Source organism: Varroa destructor, unplaced genomic scaffold (assembly GCF_002443255.2).
Source record: "Varroa destructor unplaced genomic scaffold, Vdes_3.0 BEIS01000004.1, whole genome shotgun sequence".
NCBI lineage: Eukaryota > Metazoa > Arthropoda > Arachnida > Mesostigmata > Varroidae > Varroa > Varroa destructor.
The window spans coordinates 5,533,138-5,555,405 of NW_019211457.1; the positions used below are offsets into that span (position 1 = coordinate 5,533,138).

Consider the following 22,268-nt stretch of genomic DNA (forward strand, 5'->3'; position numbering starts at 1 on the left):
CCTGGTGGTTTTTTTTTGTCTCTACTGCGTAGGTTGTATACAACAAGGTCTATACACCGTTTAAATAAACAGAGGAGTAATTTTTAGAGGATAGTTAGGTTTTATAGGCAAATGACGAATGAAATTCAAGCCTCAATATATGAAAAATCATCGACATGAACGTATATTAATACAGACATGGCTCGCAAATGATTGAAAGGTAACTTAGCTAGCAATACTAAGAAAAGTAAATGACTGCTATTAGGTCTAGCCGCGAATATTATTTCAATAATCTAATCCTATTAACAGCAACAACAATATTGATAATGCAGATCACACTAAATAAACAAAAAAAACGTTCTTTGCCTTCCGCACTTGGTTTGTTTATGAAATGGCACGACTGCTGTATGCGATACTTGAAACAGGCGAATAGTATAAACAGTAGCCGACTTAGAGTACGATATAATGGCCTGACACAATATATTCAATACGTAACGAAGGCCACTAGGTTGGCCAGGTGCTCACAACCCGACACACAATCGCTGATCATTTCTGTGGCTGCCGAATCTCGAACAGTGAGATCCGTGAAAAATTCGCCGTCAAGTCATATAGCCTTGTATTACAGGCATTGCACTCGTTTGATAACGAAGGTTTTACCGAGAGAAAAATAGAGACAGAAACAGAAAAAGTCCGACATCGTATCAGTCAATCATACGACGCCCGTTGAAAATAGTGTTGACGTTCTATGGTTTCATTGTATCTAGATGCCCCGCCGCTGCTGTTACCGACTACGCGAACCATACACTCGGCATTTATCTACGAAAGAAGAAAAAAAAGCCGGCGGAGGGAGTCTATACGCTCACGTAGAGCAGCGGGAATGACATGCTACCATGATAGTTCAGTAGGAAATCTGTTTGCTCGTTAATCTCAATGATACATGCTAGTGTAGGTTCGAACCCAGACATAAGCACGTTTCATTTGGTGGTGAGGGTCGGCCGTCAGCGATGTCAGACATGAAATTCGAAACATATTAATGATTACTCAAAGATAATGATACTGGAAAATTCATTGGATTATCTTTCTGAAAACTGCTTCATATACATATATGTATAGCGGCGAAAAAACACTGGGTAAGGACACATTCGAGCTTGTATCGAGGCAGGTACGGGTTGTGACCTATCGATGGTTATTGATAGCGACGTCCTGGAGATTTATGGGATATCTGTGTTACGTCGTAGTATAAGTAGTGGTAACTACCATGGAGCATCATCGGCAATCATTTATCATAGATAACGCAGGGCGGCATGATCATCCACGCAAATTGTCATGCACACATCATTCGCGCTTTCAGCCTTGTCACCTAGGAATAAGAAGGCACAGAGATGGGAGGGTTCGTTCGATATCAAAGAAGAGTTGCACATCTTTACCTGGTGGCCAACTGTGAGAAACAAGGCCGTCACATACATTGTATATAATATGTGCACATTTGGGAAAACGATAAAATTGGCTGTTTTTATAGATGAACATGCCACATATAGTAGTGAGTTGCCTCATTAAAATGCTAAAAGTCTGGCGTTTCGACAGTTTTAGCAAATCTTATTTTTCAAATGAAGCTAAGTTCGACTCGAGGCGACTTTTATTACCTTAGATAGCTGATTTCGAAGACATCTAACTAAAAGAGAGAAAAACGGTTGTCACGTCTCCGACAAATCAACAAAAACGTTTATATTTACATTTAGAGTGGAATCCTCATTGGACTAGAAGCACAACAAAGAATTCCGAGGGCAAAATATTTTCATTTCGGTTCATCAGTAGCGGCATCGTTTCGTCCTGTCCCGAAGGCTAGGTGTCATCGTGAAAGGCGTTGTCATCGCCGTCAACTTAAAGCGGACGTGTGTAGACGTCTGTCGGGTGATCGGAACTCAGACCAATGAATACACAGCTGTTCTTGTTGCGTTTTAGGGGGAAGGTGCAAGAGAACAAATCTTACGACGACTTGTTTAGACTAAAGTGCCAGGGGGGAAATGACGTGCCTGCCTGCATTTCATTCAATCGATCTTGATCCAACACAGTGGTGGCTTTCCATGATACAGAAAGAAAGGTCGAAAATGGGCAAGAAGAGAGATCGGGAACGGAAAAAATACAGCGCGAAGATGGAGAGAGCATTTACATTGCTGTCGGACCACGAGCGAAGCCGTGCATACTTTCATCAAGTTATGCCCCATCGATCAGCGGTGAACGAGTCTGATCGACCCTTTGTCAATGCTAAGTGCTGAGTGTAGTTGTTGCCTAACTGAGCTAGCTCTATGGAAAAAAAAATGCCACCAACAATTCAAGTCGTTTACCATCTTCTGTCTGTTCGGCCTTCACGCTTTCTTTCTCTATTTTGCTCAAAAATGCCCCAGACAGAAATAGGACGGTTTGGACATATTTATCGTTCAATACGTCATAGCAGAAAGCATCGTCATGAACGGAAATATGTGAAGAAGAAGTATAAAACCGACTTGACTAACTTACGTGTGCACGCACACTCATCTGGACTCGTTTTTTCTAATTGTCGAAGCAATGATGCTAAGTTATAATATTATTGTATGGCTTAGACGTAGAGCACTTGCAGATGCTAAATATACAATGCGAACGAACGCTCATTTGTGTTTTTCTGGCATTTACCATTGTATGTTAATTGGGCTGTGCAAATGATGTTCATCTCAGAGCCGCGGGGATTCGGCTAACTCCCTGCGTCCTGCGTTTGGAGGAACGGCTCGGCCTGACACGTGCGCATTCGGGTGTCCTCCAACTTAGCACACTCGGGGATATAACCATGGAAAACTCGCACCCTTCAATGGTCATACGACACTACTTACTTCTTGTTCGTCACAGGTGGGTCTCTGTTCAGGCAATTCTTGTCAATTCTCTTTTCTTCCGCGTATTTTTTAGCCTGGTGAGATACACGTATGATAATTCTTATAACTACACTTTTCAAGAATATCGTCTATCAGCCCGCTACGGTAGCGCAGAATGGCTATACAAAGTATGCCAAATATATATATATATATATATATATATATATATATACACAATGTATGTTATATAAATGGTAAACAAAGCATAACAATGCCGCTGTTAAAGGTGTTAAGCCTAAAGGGCTAACAGCTGCCAGGTCAGGGCGCAGGACAACTCTGATATGCAACAGCATTTCAGCACTAATGTCGTCACGTTTAGCCGACGAGAGTAAACGTACAAATAGAAAACGGATGATGATGATGATTTCTACCTGACATATCGATTAGTTACAATGAAGCTAATCGTGTAGAAAACCTATCTCCAAAATAAATAATTGACTTCATTGAAGCCAGAATCACAGCAGCGCAGTCTCTATAGAACACATGTTCGCCATATGACAGAAAATAAATCCTGAGCATAGGCGGTACAGGTTGAGGCAGATATTATTTGGTCTTTGAAAACATTTATTAGCTTAACAGCCTTCAAATAAATGGCCCTCACTGGAAGCGAAGACCACCTAGCTATAAAATAATATATTAATGCCATGGTGGGAAAGGTACGTTCGTATCCACGAAGAATCTTGTATATAAGTATCCTAGATTCGCTTATTTGTTATGAAGTAGCTCAGCTTCAAGACCACAGTGGCAAATCACTTCGTATAGCAAATAGAACATATCCTGCACTTTGATTTATTAAATATAGCGCAAGGTATTCGTATGGGGACGCCACTAACATCGACAAACCTCTCGAGGTAAATTTTGTATAGCTAGACAGCGATACAGGCTGGTTCAAAAATAAGCTGAACACAATAAGCTTTGTTACCTAATACATGCCTTATCTCCTATTATGGATGTGCCCTATCTCTTGCTGAATAATTATACCCCTCAGTTGACAAATAAAGCTAACATATGGTCTCTCTGCTTAACCCATGGCATCCCCTACACAAAATACTAGCTGAACACAAAATCAATATTACATTGCTGACGTTGGTAACTAAGCTAAAGGCCAGGCATTTCACAGCACCCACTCTACACAAGTACAATTTTTTTGCTAAGCGGAAAGATTATTTAGATAAGCTTGTGCCTTTTGTAAACCTAAGCCCTAATAATATTCTGCTATCTCCCAGATCGTTTCCTTTACCTTGTTGTAGGTAAAAAAAAAAAAAACGTCCCTACCGATCCATTTACCCGGTACAACGTGCCTTTTACACGGCAAACAAAGGCCGACTGCACTCTAAACCGTACTTATACACCATACTCATGCAAACTCTAGCTTCTACTCTCTAACCGGAGACTCACACTATTTATCATCTCTATATTCTGCTTTCACCCACTCTTTTCTATTACATCTGCGTCTTTCCATTGAGCAATGCAGCCATCGGCCATACGTACGTCCCTTTTACGAATAGCAAACTCAATAGCTCGCTCGCATTGACTGAAAAACTGCAACGATACCGGCGCCTTCAGACCCAATACAATTTACAAGGAATGAGCCGAAAGGAGAAGATGAAAGTTAGACGGGTTGATTTCACTGGTGCGACCGAACACCACGAATAAGCTGTCTGTGATAGTAATAAATGAGGGTAGAGAAATCAGGAGACAAATCTGTAAGCTGTAGTATTTACCATTTCTGTTCGCCCGACTGAGTTGGCGACTCTCGTTAGACGACGTATCGTCCTCGTGACCTCGGACCGAAGCTATCGTTGTCCTTATCCATTGTGAAATCATTTCTAACCATTTACCAGACACGCGAATCGTACGGCAGTCACAAGTACAGTGAGGTCTCTATATGGCAAACCGCAAGTGGAGGGACCTCAATTAATAGTTATAGGTTCGTAACCACTTCACAAACGCCGTACATCTCCAAGCAACTACTACAGACAGCCTTTTCATGTATTCGTCGACACCGCAACGCCTTTAGCCTTGTGGTAGTTATCGTTGAAATATCTTAGTAAGCGGTCGCTATCGGAATGTAGACGACGGTAAGATACGTCGACCTTGCAGAAATAGATAAATGTCCAGATATATGGTAAACCAACAAACGCCTACGATTACAATGTATCATAGGCAAAGCAGAATAACGTTGATTTTCTAAATCTTATCCACATGCCGAAAAATTAAATGCCAAAAAGTTGAAAATACTAACGGCTGTATCCTAACTGAAGTGTACACGCACGGTGATTCCTTATATATAAAAAAGTTCGCTAGTTTGAGTGTGTGTATATATATATATATATATATGTATGTGTTTGTTTGTGAGCTTTTTTCTTTTTTTTTTTTTTCTTTTATGTGCTGGGATCATAGACAGCAGAAAAACATTCAGCACATTACTATATACTATACTTGCACATTACTATTCAGTCTCTATATAACCATCTGTAATTGAACAGGTCTGTACGATGTACTTCCAGTTGCTACAAAAATAATGAATACTGTAAGCGCCTGAGCGCGGTCGTACGACGCCTATGATTTCAGCTGAAGAACAACAAGGAGATATTCGTTTCCGTAGTTATTTTATTACGTTTACGACGTCTAAAGGGCTTTTTTATTTGCGGTCGTATATATTAGTTATCTATCCTCCTTTCATGACGACGGCAACAATGGGAGACGGCCAACGAACAATCACAGCAACGACCCTTCTCTAGAGCTTCGGGTCAGGCCGTACCGCAAGGCAGGCCTCGCAAATTAGCAATATGCCCAAGTGTATCCTCGTTTCACGACAAATCTTCATCTCCACCCAAGATTTGACAGGCTAAGATAGTCTATCTATGTATGGAAAATTCTATAGCTCACATAAACATTGCATGAGAGTCATCTGTAATCAGTTTAACGTTATTTTAGTAGGGCCGATCACTTGCCCAATCCTACATTGGTGCGGGTTTAAACAGGTAAACCTATCGCCGAAAAGAGCTTACAAGGACAACTAATTTTGAGCTTCACCAACGACATATACTACACGTAAAATCTAATTAAGTAAGGAAATGCACCAATTGAATATTGATTACTTCAACCGATGCTCCTTAAATGCACGCATGCACGAGGCGTATGTTCAAGCGTGCGTCATTAATACCGAGTATGTTTGCTGTTTCAACAAATAACGCGACAGCACTGTGGTTATCCGATCTGTGACCTAACGATTCTAACGACAACGATCATAAGATGCGGATAAAGTGGGATTTACAGGCACGTATATGAGCCTGATTAAGTTTCCATTCTAGTAGTCATCGTGCATTCTTCGTTGACAGAAAGTCCGCCCCTTACCCGATATCCTATCATAATAGGGAACTATTTTTTCAAGTCGAATGAAAGAGATAATACCACTAATATAGATTTCGCATTTTAACGGGGCAGAGAGATGTAATTGTAAGAGGCAAAACGCAGGTTCTACCCCGGTCTTTTCCTAGTGATTAACCATATTATCATAAATATAGCCACTTTCTCTGGAAGATTTAATACAGCTGTTTATGGTGACAACACATGCTTCTATAGCTGTTGTTATTTTCTATCAGGATGATCAACGTATATTGATTTTTGAGTTAAATGCGTCCATCTTTTACTCATATGGCGATTTAGAAGCAACCAAAAGGCAATAAAGGGAGCGGAAGCCAATTCTCAGAAGCAATAGTGATGTTTTTGGAAATGCTCGGAAGCTCCTTCGTCTAGCGATAGTTTGAAAGCCCTCCCAATACATTATGCATTGCAACAGTAGACACCTAAGGAAATCGTGCTACAGATAACGATCGCTAAAACAATAAGCTGGAAAAGGCCGTCGCCGCCAGCATCTGGCCATACGTTTGTGCAGAAATCAATGCATTTGTGAGTGGCGCCTACTTTAAAAAAACCCGCGCTTAAACATCGAAGCGCGCTAAGCTTTTGAGATAGCGGCGCTGATTGATTTACATATATATGTATTCAAGTATTTGTGTCTTGTTTAAATTTTGTACCCTAATCAACAACGTAATCTTTATGTTCATCGTATTCTGACTATCCTGTGATTATTTATTGGACATTAACAGATGCAACATCATTATATATATAATCGAAACGAAAATCCACCCACTGTTTGTTGGCGATCGGTCATCAAAAATCTGATACTGGATGTCTCCAATGTTTCAGTATGTTAAACAATTGTGTGATTGTACCTCACACATGGGTTTTGGTAAGCAAATAATTTGCGTGGAAATTGCTTCTACCGGGAGAACTACAGAGAGCGCATACGAGTGTAGTAAGAATTAAGTCTCGGTTATTTGGTGGTGTCTTATACTACCGTACGACTTTCCGTCTACGTTAAACATTGCGAACATCGAGAGCAAGTCAATAATTATAATAATTACTAATTTTGTTAACCGATAACAGCTCTATCGTAGCTTTAGAGCCTAAGCAACCTTGACCGTTGACAATTGTCACTACCGTTAGCTTTACTATAATAGCATTCCGAATACACATGCATATATATAACGCGTAGAGATAATCACGTATATAGAGAAAAAAAGGCGTATACGCGATGATAGGCTTACGAGGTACAATAGGTTAGTCATACTTCCGAGTTCCGAGTCAATATCCGGCGAAGCTGGCTGTCGGGTGAGTTATAGCAGCCTGAGCAAGAGCAAGCTTCATCTTACAATTAACGCCGTGCTAGCGTAGTATGTAACGTGTTTGCCTGCTAATCTTGAGGACGCGTTGTTGTCTAGGTTCGAACCCGGGCATAGATAAATTTCGTACTGGAAGCCGTCTAATGGAATGGAAGCCACAATAAAATTGAGCCTACCAGTCGTTCGGATGTGATATAGGTGAAGCTCTAATAGATCTATATATGAAAAAACACAAAGAACCCTAACAGGGCTTCTGAGGTACATAGATTCAGTAGGACCTAACAACATATTATCAGCAGAAGCTGCCAACCATCACGGAGCCTCTTGCCTTATAACCTGAATTGTGGTCTGCTACGAAGGAAGCTGACCGTATCGTTGTTTCGAAACCACCTACTGAGATATATACCTTGTAGAATCGCAATTATCTTGCCAACTTGTACCGCAAGTGCTATATAACTATTTGTTATGGAAGGGCTGCGTAAGTCGGCTCTGTGTGGTCCGTTTCACTCGTCATGTGAGTGCTGATTGTACTCGCGCTGGCTTTTTTCACTCATGACCCATTGTTGTCGCTGAACCACGAAGCCGCATCATACGGGAACACTACAGGTTTGTTTCGACACAAACTGCCCGATATAATCCAACAGCATTCGCAAACATACGATGCTTTCTGTATGGCGATTACGGGCTCAGCGATGACAATGGGCTTGTATATTATTAGGCAGTCTGCTGGACTGTCATACCAAAAGTCCGAATCGTTCCAACGCTGAAATTGCAGAGTCTAAAAAAAAGAAGCCTGACAGATTGGGCTGTCGGATCATGATAGGCAATTACGGAAGACGCGTCGATAAAACGACCATTTTTCTTCGTTGACTCCCACTATGCGTGCATATCGATCGACAAGCGTGACCCTACAAACAAACAGATCTTGACAATTGAGCCTGCAGGCATCCGGCTTGCTAACTCGGTACCGCAATACAAACGAAGCACGACATAGCTGTTTGCGTGCTCTTCAATGTAGCTTATTATCGTTTATCCCATTGTGCCACTAACGCCAATCATTTCGATTTTTGTGTTCCACCTATGTCCGTCGCACCACATGGATTTTGTACGAACCGGTATGCCCGACCGGTTCAAAATAACCCTTGAGAGACGAGCCCTTCTGTGGCCTGGGTTTCTGTCCGTTTGCATACGACTGCTGAATGCTTACCGACTTCTAGTAGCCGGATTGCCCTGAGCTTTAGGCCCGCAATAGACGAGCGAAACGCAGACCAAAAGCGGAAAACACCGTTACCTAACGCCGGCACAGCCTACGCAGACCTGCAAACGGATCTCGGTCAGTGTGTGACTCAGCCATTGCGGAAACGGTAGAACAATGAACATCAAAAGCCGGCACAGTAGCTACTGGTTCCCTATGGGGCTGTGTAGCGACAATTAAACGGATTCGAAATCCATAGCATCACAATCGATCGAAGCAACGAAAGTTAACTACCAAGGTTCAATCCATAGCTGCTCTACGATCCATAATAATTCGTAGCCGATTTAGACGGACTGACATTATTATTTTTAACGTACGGTTATTATCGCTGTGAGCGGGACTGTTTTGTTGTAACGTAGTCAGGTGTGCCTCAGCGCTCCGACTGAACAGGTACGAGCTGATGCCAACGATCTTCAGTTTGAATACCTACTTTTGCGTATTCTTAATAAGCTGTTCATAAATGTATGAGGCAAACAAAACTCACACTGTGGATTTATTTCAATCTAATACATTATAGAACCATTCCTTCTAGTCAGATAGTAACTCATTTCAGCCGTTCGATTCAGTACAAGCATCAAATAGATATCGTCCTATCGTCGTTAGAAAAGTTGCAAGCTAATTTACATATGGAAATATAGTTCCATTCTCTTTACGACCCATATAATAGGCTTCACGTTAGTCAAGTGCTCTGGCCAGGAATGCGGCCAACCGAAGGCGCAAAGGTAGAGTCAAGCGTTAGCATCTAGTCTAGCCGCCATTAAGCCGTCCTGTAAAATATGAGGTACAAAAGGAGTCGCATGGTGCATGGATGAGTGAATGTGCCGCGATCTTTCGAACCTTACTTATCGTTAAAAGTTAAATACCCGATGCGTTTGACCCAAGTTAGAAGGCGTATATATTAAGTTGCCTTCTGTACACCTGGTTCAATAACTCACTAATAAATAAATAGTGATTGATTAATAATCAGTGCGGCAGCATATTTCTTGCCAAGGCGGTGACATCTATTCGTCTCATTCAGACTAGTGGGAAGACAAATTCTGAATTTTCTGTCGCTAAGTAACCGTAGCACCTGTCTAAACATCTCTTCGTAAACCTATCGTCACACGGATACTGATTGTTGTCTACTTCGTCCGCCTCCGACATTGAGCCTTTTTTTCATTCGGCGATTGTCGCTGTTACCCGTTCTTCGCCTCGGCAACATGGTCACTTATACAATTAATATCTGTCGGTTGTAAAGGTCGACAAACATCATACTATTTAGGTTGACCTCTATCTACAGCGAGCAATTACGAGCTAAGCTTAATTAAGTAAAGCTTTTGTTTGCCGCTCTTTGTAGAAATAGATTTTAACGCGGTTACTTTAAAGTCAGTGCATGAACGTATCTGATTCTATAGGCTGACGATTGTATGGCGCAGACGTACGAAATGAGAGCAGCTAGAGGAATTGGGTTTCGCGTGCAAAATTTTTGTGAAAAATTGTCAGGTGTGAAAATGATGCGCATATTTTATCGCGAAAAATACGACGCGCTTAAAAATAATCCGTTATTCAATCGTTACTCAGTTGTAAACGTGCTTTACATCGCATTCGCAGGAGACGTGGCCGAATTGACTGGCATCTACCTATGGAAGACGGACGAAATAAAGACAGTGTGATCATGTAAAATGTTTTTTTCATTTGGATTTCTTTTCGAAAGAAAAATATTCATCAAAATCGATCCCTTCAATTGATTTTCATTAAAGAAATCGCTCAAAGAAGCTCACAGCCTTGACATAGGTGCATCAGATACCATAGTAGGCCTCTTTCACACCGAAATATAGCTATATTCGTCCCGAGATACAGGGACATATCTCGGTGATAGCTTAGTCGCTAACGTATTTGTCTCCTTATGTTAGAAAGATGTTGCGGTCTAGGTTCGAATTCGGGTGTGTATATATATTCTTTCGTGCTGGCTTCAAGCTGCTATGACCTCGAAGTAAAACTCGAAGCATAGGGGTTACAGGTCATGTGCTATACTTCATCGAAAACTACATATCGGAGCGAGGAATCGATTTTAAAGAAACATCTCACACAGAACAAAAAAAATCTACGTATGGAAACTGAATAAGTACAGTGTAGTTGAACCTGCTTCGTTATGTCTCGAGTCCATTATGATTTACCCTAAGTTAACTGTACATTGCTTCCGTAATAACGATGTGCTTTTGTAATCGTGAACAACAGCTTCTGCAGATTTAAGTCGATCAGCGTACGTCGTTAGCTTGAATCAGATAGAAAATGCCAACGACATAAGTTTAGAGCTTAGCTGAAAAGATGACATTAATGGGGAACAGCTTGAGTAGGATTACTTCAACAGTCGCTGCCCTTAGTCCCCTGCCCTTTTCCCTCTGCGATACTTCTATAATACAAATCACACACATGGCTTTATTGGAATTTATTAAAATCACGTTCAGTCCTGCTCTCGTCCCTCGTTCCGGGCTTTCGATGTTTTTCAAACAGATTAAAGGATAATTTATGATAAACACACACACGCAACAGGCATGCACGTTCATTCGTCAGAACTACTTATTAAAATTAAAACCCTTCTCTGCCAATTGCCCTGGATTTTGCTCTGCCTCGAGATGAAAGGTGCAGATGGCTCGTTCTAAATACCATAGAATTTCGAAGTAATATCTATAGCACGTAGAGGTTTTTCTCTGAAAAAAAATTCTGCGCATTCAGCTTAATACGTTGATGGGCACATTAAATGCGTCTTATGCTCTCATAAGTGTTTTTTAGTTCTAGAGAATAATATATTAAAGTCATAGTATTATCAGCAAAGATGAATCAGTAAAAGTGTCTTTACCTGAAGAAAAACGATTCTTTCTGACGCTGCTTCAGTCGGATCGTACGTTTCCCGTACGTACCCCGTTTGCACGGGCTAGCCGACAAAAGAAAGAATGAATATATTTTTTAAACATTCGGTGCCAATTTGTCTTGAAGATACATATCGAGAACTTGTGCCGGAAAGGTGGAAAATCACATACATGAATGGTTATAACAAATTATACAATTTCTATATGCAATAAATCAGTGCTGTTGTGTTGAGAACTTACAACAACGTGTGAAGTATGTAGATTCCGTGGCGCAATGGCAGAAACAGTAACGATGTGGGCTGCGACCCACAGTTAAAGCAAAATGGTCTCAAAGCACACGAGTTGTCAATCTCGACCTTTCACTTCGTTAGTTTTTTCGGAAATTCTCCGAAATAAGATATTCATCAAAACGGACAAAACCTAAATGATCTAATCAATTAAAGTTAGAGTGCCTATGCAGCCGAGTGTATGACGTTTCTGTCTCAGCGCTTAAATATCTCATCGAACAAGATTCTAAGAACATGCTTCAAACAAGCGGCTATGTTCAAGATGCAAACCTGTTAATTTCAGCCTCAACTCCAAAAAGCCCCCTTCATAAACCGTACGCATTCGACAGTTCATTTAAGAAAGACAAAAACGAGAAGGGCCTAAATCTGTACATTTCGACGTTGTCACAGCACACCTTCTGCTCAGCCGAAAGCATAACACCATCGTGCAAAGAGAGCGGATCTATTTAAACGGCAAACTGTCCAGGACATAAAAGAGATGCCGTACTCTGTTTGCCCATAACGTTCTACTCTGCCGCCTCATATTTGTTACCCTCTTCGGCGCTCTGCTCAGCAAGCTTCCAGGTCCTCTACATCCTTCAGAATCTAATTTGTCCCTAACATCACCGTCCATTTCGATGATTTACTTCCTTCTCGTTCTTTCGTGTTCTTCTTCTTTTACTCCTCTTTTGTCCGTTCCATTTTGGACATATCGCGAATATGGCACCACTAGTACCGAGGGCTGAAAATCGAATCCCAACTTCTTCAGTACCCCTCTCTACATATCAGCCACTGCAACTCCACGAATACGCGATGACGTCGGTATTTCAGCCCACGTCCACTACTGACCAGTCCGTGGCCCACAACCATTCTACTGCACTCAAATGTCAACATACAGACTGATTCAGGCAGGGACGCCACACGCAGGCTCCCCAACCTTCGAACCTCAGTTGTACAAACCGCCTGCTATTCCAAACTTACGTTTTCTACTGCAACACCGTCATCCTAGACCGCCAAAACCGAAGGACTCGAAAGCAATCTTCATTTCCCTCAACCTTCTCATAAAACGTGCCCCTAAAATGTACCTCATCTACACACCCCCAGCCAGAGCTGGGGGGCATTCTGGGACGAACCTCGGTCCCTTGATCTCTTTTGAAGAAGCATAAAAAATATCATCTCTTTCAGTGCTCAATTTTTTTCCAATATAACCTGTTCGTCTATAGGTTATTCTTGGCAGACTTCATTTCACACTTCGCATCTCGCAGCGGAACCATAAACAAACGCAGACTTTTTGTCTCCCACTACCCGCTGATGGCACCAATCCACCTGAGGTAACAGCGGGTGGAACTTCCAGCATATGGCAAATGGGAGCATGGATAGGGTCACAGCAGGGCAGCTAACTTGTTGTACGGCTGTTTGCTCCTGAGCTTTGCCGTTCGTTACTAGGATAATAGAAGAAATAACCTGTTTGCTTTTTTGAACTCCGAGAAAAATTGAGGTCCCAAACGGTAAAGAGTAAACTACGGAGTCGAGATCGAGGCAAAAAAGGCCGCACGCGAAAAGAAAAGATCAGATAAAATGTATGTCGTTACATTGAAATTGTGCACTAGTGAATAGTGTTGAAATTCTGTAGGGTACCTAAGAGCAGAAACCGCTCTCGGTTCTAGATGCGCTTGATTAGCTTGTTAAGGCTATAAAGGCTTGTCCGTTTTCCCAGCGATAAGGGTAGGGTTAAAGCTGATGTTGAAGCTTTGCACTGTTCAACCTTATCTGTACTTCTTGTTTTAATATTATTGGTATTAATAATAATTAATAGAAGCCTTGTTTTTAAGCCGGCCATTAATAATCTTCTGCCAAACTATTAATCCCAGTTAAAACTTGGTCTTATTCATTGAGCCGCAAGTGAAGGCAGTTGAGCTTCAGCCAAAGGAGAATAATAATCACTTCGTTCCGACGTGCTTGAACTATCCGAATCTCTAAATAGCTTTCGTCGCAGAACCAACAATGAGGCAAAGGACAGGAGGGTATCATGGATCGATCAATTGGCACTGGTTTCCCATCCGTGGTACCTTTGATTTTCCTCCGAAGCTTGAAGAAGAAACAGAATTCGTGCTCGTTGATCTTGTATTTCTGATGAGCTATACCCGCACAGTTCGTTGGCAGACACTTAAGGTGCAGCGTTTCGGACGTCTGTTGCCAGCTTCATTTTGCATTTACTATGCTTTCTGTTGAAAAATAATAGCATACATATATATATCACAACGAACAAATTTCTCTCTGGGCCTTAATGGACATTTTCTAAATAGAACGTATCTGCGTGATACAACTACGCAGAGTAAAAAGTATCTAAAGGAGTTAAACATCGAACGGGAGAGTGACATAAACTAACTGAAATCTGGTTGATCTGCGTGCTTTTACATGCAGTGATAATTGCTACTACTATGAAACGGTCAAGGCAAATCACAGTATATTATGCAGTTGGCGACTAAAACACGTTGCGACCATTACCTTGTTATTAATGTATGTAAAAATTGTTACTGTCAGGTGTTGCAATGAGTTTGTTTTGGCAGCTTCGATAATAACTGTAGGGCGTACGTTGAACACGATGAAACAGTTGTAGAAGAGTACCGCGGCCAAGAACGGTTCGACACTACGAAAGGCAACGAATAAATCTGAAGTTCATCCAGAGCCAGTTCGAGACATATATCATGATTATTCAGATCGACAGCACGTTAACGGCAGGCAGCGACAGTAGACCGAATTGTGAAAGTTGTCAGATTGGCCCATTTGCTAACAAGATAAAGAAATAAACGAGCTTTAATAGAGGCTGGATGAAGCTGTGACCGATTCGGCAGAAAAAAACAATTGATACCCTAATACACGCTTGTTGTGTACCGATGACCATTACTGGCGGATATACGGCTGATCACATACGCGTTCATTCTATCATTCCTTATTGTTGCGGTTGTGCTTACAAGACAGCTGGAATGAGGGTTAGATTATACTAGCAAGAAGTCTGTGACTACGCGTGACGCGCGCATTCGATTCGGCCAATTCTATGGCGCTTACAAACAGCCAAGCTCGAATGGTATATCAGAAACCCAGTAAATAGAATATTCCCTTCAACGAAATGTTGTTCACAAGGGCGAATATCTATCTTACGTGCATCTATGTAAATATTTGTATTACTGTAGAAGTATAATTTTTCTGTGGCTAAAGCCGGCGATCGGACGATTACGCGGATTCGTTGAACAAACACTTGCTAAAAGATGAAGGGAACATGCATGCGGGTTACATGTAGTACGCTCAGCATGTTTATGTTTTACTTTTTAATTGTCGTTTCGATCCTTTCAACGATTCTGCGTGTCTTCAAAGCATCTAAGTGATGCTGTGGCGCAATTATTGAAGTCGTCCTTATATCGGTCTCAACCGTTACAATTTTTCTCAAAAAAAATTCATCATCCTGACATTGATTTTAGACACAGAATGTATACTTTTCGTTTGCCCCAGTCACGAATATTATCCGCGCGAATCTATCCGAGAATTGCAAACCCAAATTTAATGCAGTTCCACAATGTTTAAACATTGAAAAACCGTGAGGTTAAGAGCAAATAGATCGTCAACCATTAGAACAAATACAAGATTCACGGTCGAACGATACCTCCGTTTGAAGAAAAATTGAAGCCTTTATTGATATAAATATGCATTTCTCATCGATCATGATAATCCAGTGTCGATTTCGAAACTTTTTTAAGCCTCGGACTGTTCTCACTGTATAAACAAACTCTTTGTATAATTAATTACCTCTTTACTATATAATTAAGGCCTTTCTTTCACTAAAAGATTTAGCAAGGAATGTCTTGCTGAATCTAGTCTTGTCTAGGGTTTCTACCTCATTTGCCTCGCTAACGAAAATTGCCTTTTAATTTATGTATCGTTGTTCGTAGCGTTTTATTATAGCTTTACATTAAACGGTACATATATCTACAGCATGCCTACAAGAATTGTCATTATATTTATCTTTATAATTGTTCGATATACGCTTAATATGGACGAAGCCCCAGCTTCCCTAGTAGCTTGAATAAATAGATCCCTCTAAAACGATGAATGTTTTCGCTTGCTTGCCCGTCCAATTTGTTACCGCTCTCACGTCCTCAATTCTTCCGTTAATATAAATATGTAGCAAACAATCGGAGTGTACAATCCGGAGACAGCTCAGAAAAGGTACAGTCTTGTGTACCCCACCCTTCGAATATGGCAGTCAACGAAAATACAATAAGCATGAAAACGGTAGCCGCGCTGTTGAGAATGGCCGTTATTACCGCATATACGTTAGTCGTTCCTACACTCCGTTGCCGAATGTCGAAAATTTTAACAAAAAAAAAAGCTACGTAGAGTGGTAGTGCTATATGTAGCATTCGCGACCACTGTGCTTCGATCAGTTCAATTTACCGCTGGCAAAGAAAGGCAAAAATCGAAGCTATTTTCTGCTTGAAACAGCGACATCTTGTGTGATTTAGAAATAATCGCGAATCTCAACGGATCTGACGCCGTCCACAAATCGGCTAGAGGGGCGCGTTTGCTGCTGCTGCTGCTGCTGGTGCCGTCGCCCTTCTCGCCTGACGGCTCTTGTCCTCCTGGGACGAAATGTTTAGAGGAGTGTTCAAAGCAGCAGCAATGTGTTTCTTTTGTTGGCTGGCTAACTCGCATTTTCTTCCACTTTAATTTGCCGGCTTATTGAACACACGTTCCTCACAGGTCGCCATCTACTGATAATAGACTGATAAGACCGGTAACCACCACAAGACACGATAATACCAAGGTGGTAGCGATGAGAACGCAAAAGCAATTGTGTTTCACGAACTGGCACGCGTCGAATGAGGCAAGGGAAGATGTCTATGGGGAAATCCGACAGCGGGCAGGCCAAAGTCTGCTCAGCATTGTAAGCTAGGATAAGTTGTAGGATAAGGATAAACGGGAGAGCCTAATCAAAACAGACGGCGCACGCTCTTCGAACCGCAATTGTTTGCGAACAGGATCTTACTTATACTAGACGGTATGGTATGCTTTTTTCACTACACTGAAAACAAACCGCCGAACGGCCCTGTGTGAGTTCTTGGCTGCTCCAGAGTTGTCAGTCGTTCTGACTAGGTAGACAGCTGCACTCAAAGGGTCTAATAATCGAGGCCCTAAGGGCTACATCCGTGAAAACTAATTGGAACTAACAAGATAATGTAATATAACTAATCTTTTATGTAAAATATGTGTAATTCGGCCTTGTTTTGCTTTATGCTCTATAAGAAAAATCTGCACTAAAATTGCTAGTCAAAGGAAGACTATGCCCGACTCAATGACAAAATGCTGAAACGAATAGCTATAAAAATAAATAAATAGCAATGACGACAATTAAAACTATTAAATACATTTTAAAGTAGCTTTAGTAGAATAATCATGATCGCATCTTAAATGGCTAACATTTAATTCTATGTTTAAAGCATACGTGATAAGAATGCCTACAGGTCAATTGCGGCTCATTGGGTCTTGTAAAGCGATTAATTTTTACTCTTCTAGTTGAATCCATGCCATAATAATTCTAAGCCCGCTCACAGTACACGGAAGCTGAACCCAAATTTCGCTTAAAATTGGTTGAGAGTCAACGTAAAGCTGTAGGAACAGTTTTTCTCTAAAGAGCCTGCTTCCTTTCATCGTCATGTTAAGTCGGTGTCGGGGCGCAGGGGAGCAGGAGAAGGGGTGTCACTGCTCCAGATATTACTACTTTACCCATAGAAACAAGTGAGGCTTATATCGCCCAAAATTAGATCGTCAAGTAAACGTGATCATAGAAAATGCATAGATATATATATATATAGTAAAGTGGAAGGTCTCTGTGCCAATGCATACTCTCATGGATTAGGGCATCAATCATTAGACAAGAATGAGTTTTAGCGCCGCGTACTATATCTGTGTCTGTCTTTGGACGTTATTATAGAAGGAAGACGCCTGTCTGTTGATACTATTATACAATAGAATATAACGCAGTGTAACGGAGGCCTTAATTAAAGAGTACGAGCAAGCACAACTGTTATATGGAAACTAGTGGATATAGTTTTCGCTATTGCTGCTATTGTTTACGTATAGATAAAGCATAGTATGAATGGTACTGCTTTGGTAGATCACGATCTGTTGACTGCTTAGCTGAACTGCTATGAAAAATCAACATTGTTACCCCGCTAAATGACAGACAACTCACCTCTTTAATGAATTTAATAGAACGAGTCAGACTAAAATACTGCAAATGGTGGCATAATTGTCAACTTTGGGTGAAGTTTAGTATGTATGCATCTATATGGGATAGATACTAGCGAAAAAACCCTATTGCTTTACAATAAAATCAGACGCCTGCAGAGGCCAGGGCCCACAAACAACTGGCTTTTACGGTTTCCAAACAATTCGTAACTGTTAGTGCTTCATATGCAGCAGTCAATCAAGCAGCTTTTAATTAATTACAGTACGATACAGCCAAGAACGACGCATACGGCTAAATTAAAATGCAAGCAAACGTTCATTCTCTACTTGCGATCAAGAAAATTATCCCTTGTACATGTAGCGCATTAAAGATCAGAGCCTGAATAATATGTTAGGGTAGTACACCATTACCTGTTTCGCAGATTTTACCCACGCGAAGCACATTTTTATTTTTTTTTTTATATCCGCAATCACAATTCTAGTCGTAACGGTACTACGAGAGGTAACCTTTTCTCTCAAAATCGTTATTGTTCTGACTATAATTTAATTGATCGCCGGCTGTTAGCCACAGCGCTGCATGCGAACGATAACTTGAAGATCAACGGGATGATGGCGACCAGTAAAAAGAGGGGGCAAAGGGCGAGATGTGTAGAGAGAGACGAAGTAAGGAAATTGCCAGGGCCTCTTCTCTGTATTAGGGGGACATGGGCTATAAAAGTAATGGAGTAGTAGTCGGTAGCATTGCTACACCAAAATCTGCGTAATATCAGACAAAATACCAGGCCAGAAATGCATAGTGGCTGACCCGGACTTTGTCAACTTACTTGTGAGCCGACTGTTTCAGACACGGTGCCACGAGCCCATTCTGCAATACCCCTTCCAACAGAGAAAACTACAAAGTAATTTGAATTTTAGTAACGTCGTTTGCAACAATAAAGGCAACAGCAAACACGCCAGGAACATTCAACCTCCGTATTCCCAACAAAAACTTCGACCGGGATGCAGCCGACTGCACAGATGAGACTCTACTTTTAAAGCAGTCTGCATCGGCCATCTTTTTCACCTGCAGCTAATTTTGAACCAGGAGCTTCTTGTGCTGCTGCTGTACCCTATTTACCGACATAAACTGGCTAGCCCGGGTTTAGCTTTTCAAAGTAACCTTCGCCTATTCGGCCTGCCCAGACTACGCTTAGGTACGGAAGTCGAGCAATACTCGTTTATGGGTGCATTTTCGCTGTAATTATTATTACAGCCGGCAGACACGGAGAACCCAGGAGAAAGAACGAGGAAAAATGCAGACAACATACACTTGTCGATTGAACGTCATTTGTGGAATGGCACATCAGTGGAATAAAATGCACGAAAAAAAGTACTAGGAAGAAAGACCGGGAAGCGAAAAGTAGGTCCTATTAAAAAAAAAGCTCTGACGAACTTCGGCAGTGTCGTAGTAGAGAAGAACACGAGCAATGTCTGAACTGGTAGCTATCACGCATTTTTAGTGGTAACCAAAAACGCTCAACGAAGCGACCAACTTGTAACGGTAACGAGCGGAGAAAGTTATTTGTTCTAAGTTGCAGACGTCATTAGAAATTGAAAACGACCCACGCGACAACGATCAGGGATAAAGATGGAAACGTCGAATACTATAATCATAATGAGAATAAGTTCCCTTCACAAAATTAGATGCGTATTCTTGCACGTACCTAATCTGCATTATAATTAGATACAAGATAATGACGCTTTCATTTCTACCGCGGTCGTTCAGCAACTTGAATTCACTTATATCTAGTCTAATTCAAAATACATAACTTATTTTATCTCAAAAGCATATGTTCTCATAAAGACGCCAATACATCAGTTGACTATAACGAATCAAATTACGGCGGGATGGTACCGCAGGAATTATAGCGAAAGAGGACGGACAGAAAGAAGCCAGGACGCGTCAAAAGGGATGAAAAACACACACATTTAGCTATGAACGTACAGTGCATTTCAAGTGACATTCGGGTGACGACGTCCTAATGTTTACCGGCGGCCTTCTCAACAACAACAACATCAGCTGGCACTAATAATAATATAATCGTTGGCCTGCTTCCGTTGCTACGTCTAGATCTTTAGCGGCCATCGTATCGTCACGGTGCCTATCGATAAATAGCCTGAACAAAGTCAGTCACTCTTGGCTAAATGCTTTTTCGTTTTTCCCAAGGCGACGCTCTCCAGATTCCCCGTAGAAGTAATACGTTCGAGCGTAATCCACTTCATAATTAAACTCAACCATTCAACATTTTTATAGCTATAATAGCAAGAAATGGTTCACAGACAAAGCGAAACGGCTCGTGTCTTTCAGCTTTCGCATCCAGATAAATGGAAGAAATCGACCAGGGAGGAAGATCATCCTGGCCGACGTCTATGTTGAGAAGCCGTATGGGAGCATTCGGCCGTCGAGATCATCGATGCTACTACGTAAACTTAAGCGCATATGTTATTTCGTTGATTACTTGGCTGGTAGATCATTTTTTCAACGCATTTCATTGGGAAAGCACGTGACTTTCCGTATTGTCAGTAATAACAATAACGACTGTATTAAATTGGGTCTCATTGATTCGAACGATTATGACACATATTCTTCTACATACCCATATCCCTTGTTGGTGCAATAATAAGCAATTAGTTTATTTAGTTATACCAACACACAAGTCCAGCGCTTCGAGGAGATTTAGGTTGGAAGCAAAGACGTCACAGTGATGCCAAAAAACGTATTTTAACAGGTTCTATTCAGGAGATGCTTCCCCTCAGAGTGGCAAATGTTTTCCATTGATAATGCTATTACGGCAACCCCCAAAGCTCGATGAGCAGCCTAAATAGCAATTACAAATGGATATATACGTTTGTATCCATGAATATCGTTGCGTTGACTTTACGGTGATACGAGCGCACTTTAATTTCGCAATGTTAATGGCGAGCCTAAAAACGCATATTCTAGGTCACTCTCTGCAATGGCAGACGGCGGTCGACTTTTACCCGTCTGGTTACTTTGGCATAATTAATTAGTCTTGAACGGCGTTCTTGTAATGAACGACTCAAGAAGAGAAAGTTGGACAATACGCATCGTAAAACGCCAAAAATCCTTTAATGATTTCGATTTTCTACACAATCGACAAGGTTCATTGTTCAGCTAAAAGCAAAAACGGTTAGGATAGATAAAATTGAATCACACAAAGCTTCATATGTAGCTACGACACCGAATAAGACCTAAAACGTGTACAATGCTTAGAGGTAGAGGCGTTACATTTTCATAATCTAGATTTCGCTAAAATTTGTTGAGACACGTATATCTACGCCACGCATAGAAGGCGTCACGATTTTCAATTCGTAATGTGTAGCGAGAAATTATTTACGGCCAGAAGTATGCTAGGGAAATGATGACAAGATACATGACATGGACGCCCCTACCAAATCTTCAAGATATGAGATAAAAAAAAAACGTGAATAAACAAGAAAGTAATAAATATGACGCGTCAATACTTAATGTAAAGCATCTTAGCATTTTGGTTGATATTGATTTAGTTGGTGGTGTTGATAGGACTAACTGATTAATCCTCATTTATCGTCTCCAGAATAAAAAAACTGCTCACTTTTCCTTGTTTATTGTGTTTTTTTTAACATTACCAAACAAACATTTATTGTGTTTCTTGGTGAGGAACGCTTGCTTCTGTAAATTCGTACTAGTTCGATTATCCGTTTAATGTAACTTCTGGCCATTCGTTGGATATCAGAATTAGCCACCTATCATTCTTCTTTTGCAATACCACTCTCGAAACCATTATTATTTCTATAAAGTAAAATCCTCACATGTTACAACATCTATAACGACAGTATCCTCAGAACATCAGCAACGAGTCTTCTTAATTATAAGAGACACTAAATAATCGACGTGTATTTTCACGCCGAGAGAGTACTACTCGGTTCTCTCTCTCATACTCAAGCGCGACGCTACTAATAACTGCGACGTATATATGATTAAGGTACTATATTAAATCTTCTGGCTTCCTTTGCATATAAATGCAAGTACGTTTAAG

General features: G+C 41.1%; 1 protein-coding gene and 1 long non-coding RNA gene across 8 annotated transcripts in view; one reads left to right on the forward strand and one right to left on the reverse strand.

Moving 5' to 3' along the window:
• The window catches only part of LOC111249432 (cAMP-dependent protein kinase type II regulatory subunit-like), a 91,131-nt gene that overhangs the window by 57,966 nt on the left and 10,897 nt on the right, over positions 1-22,268 (reverse strand). The gene's annotated exons all lie outside the window — the stretch shown is intronic.
• On the forward strand, positions 784-3,206 carry LOC147755768 (uncharacterized). Its single transcript, XR_015326454.1, has 3 exons — positions 784-880; positions 2,692-2,859; positions 3,109-3,206. It is a non-coding gene; the product is annotated as an uncharacterized LOC147755768 (long non-coding RNA).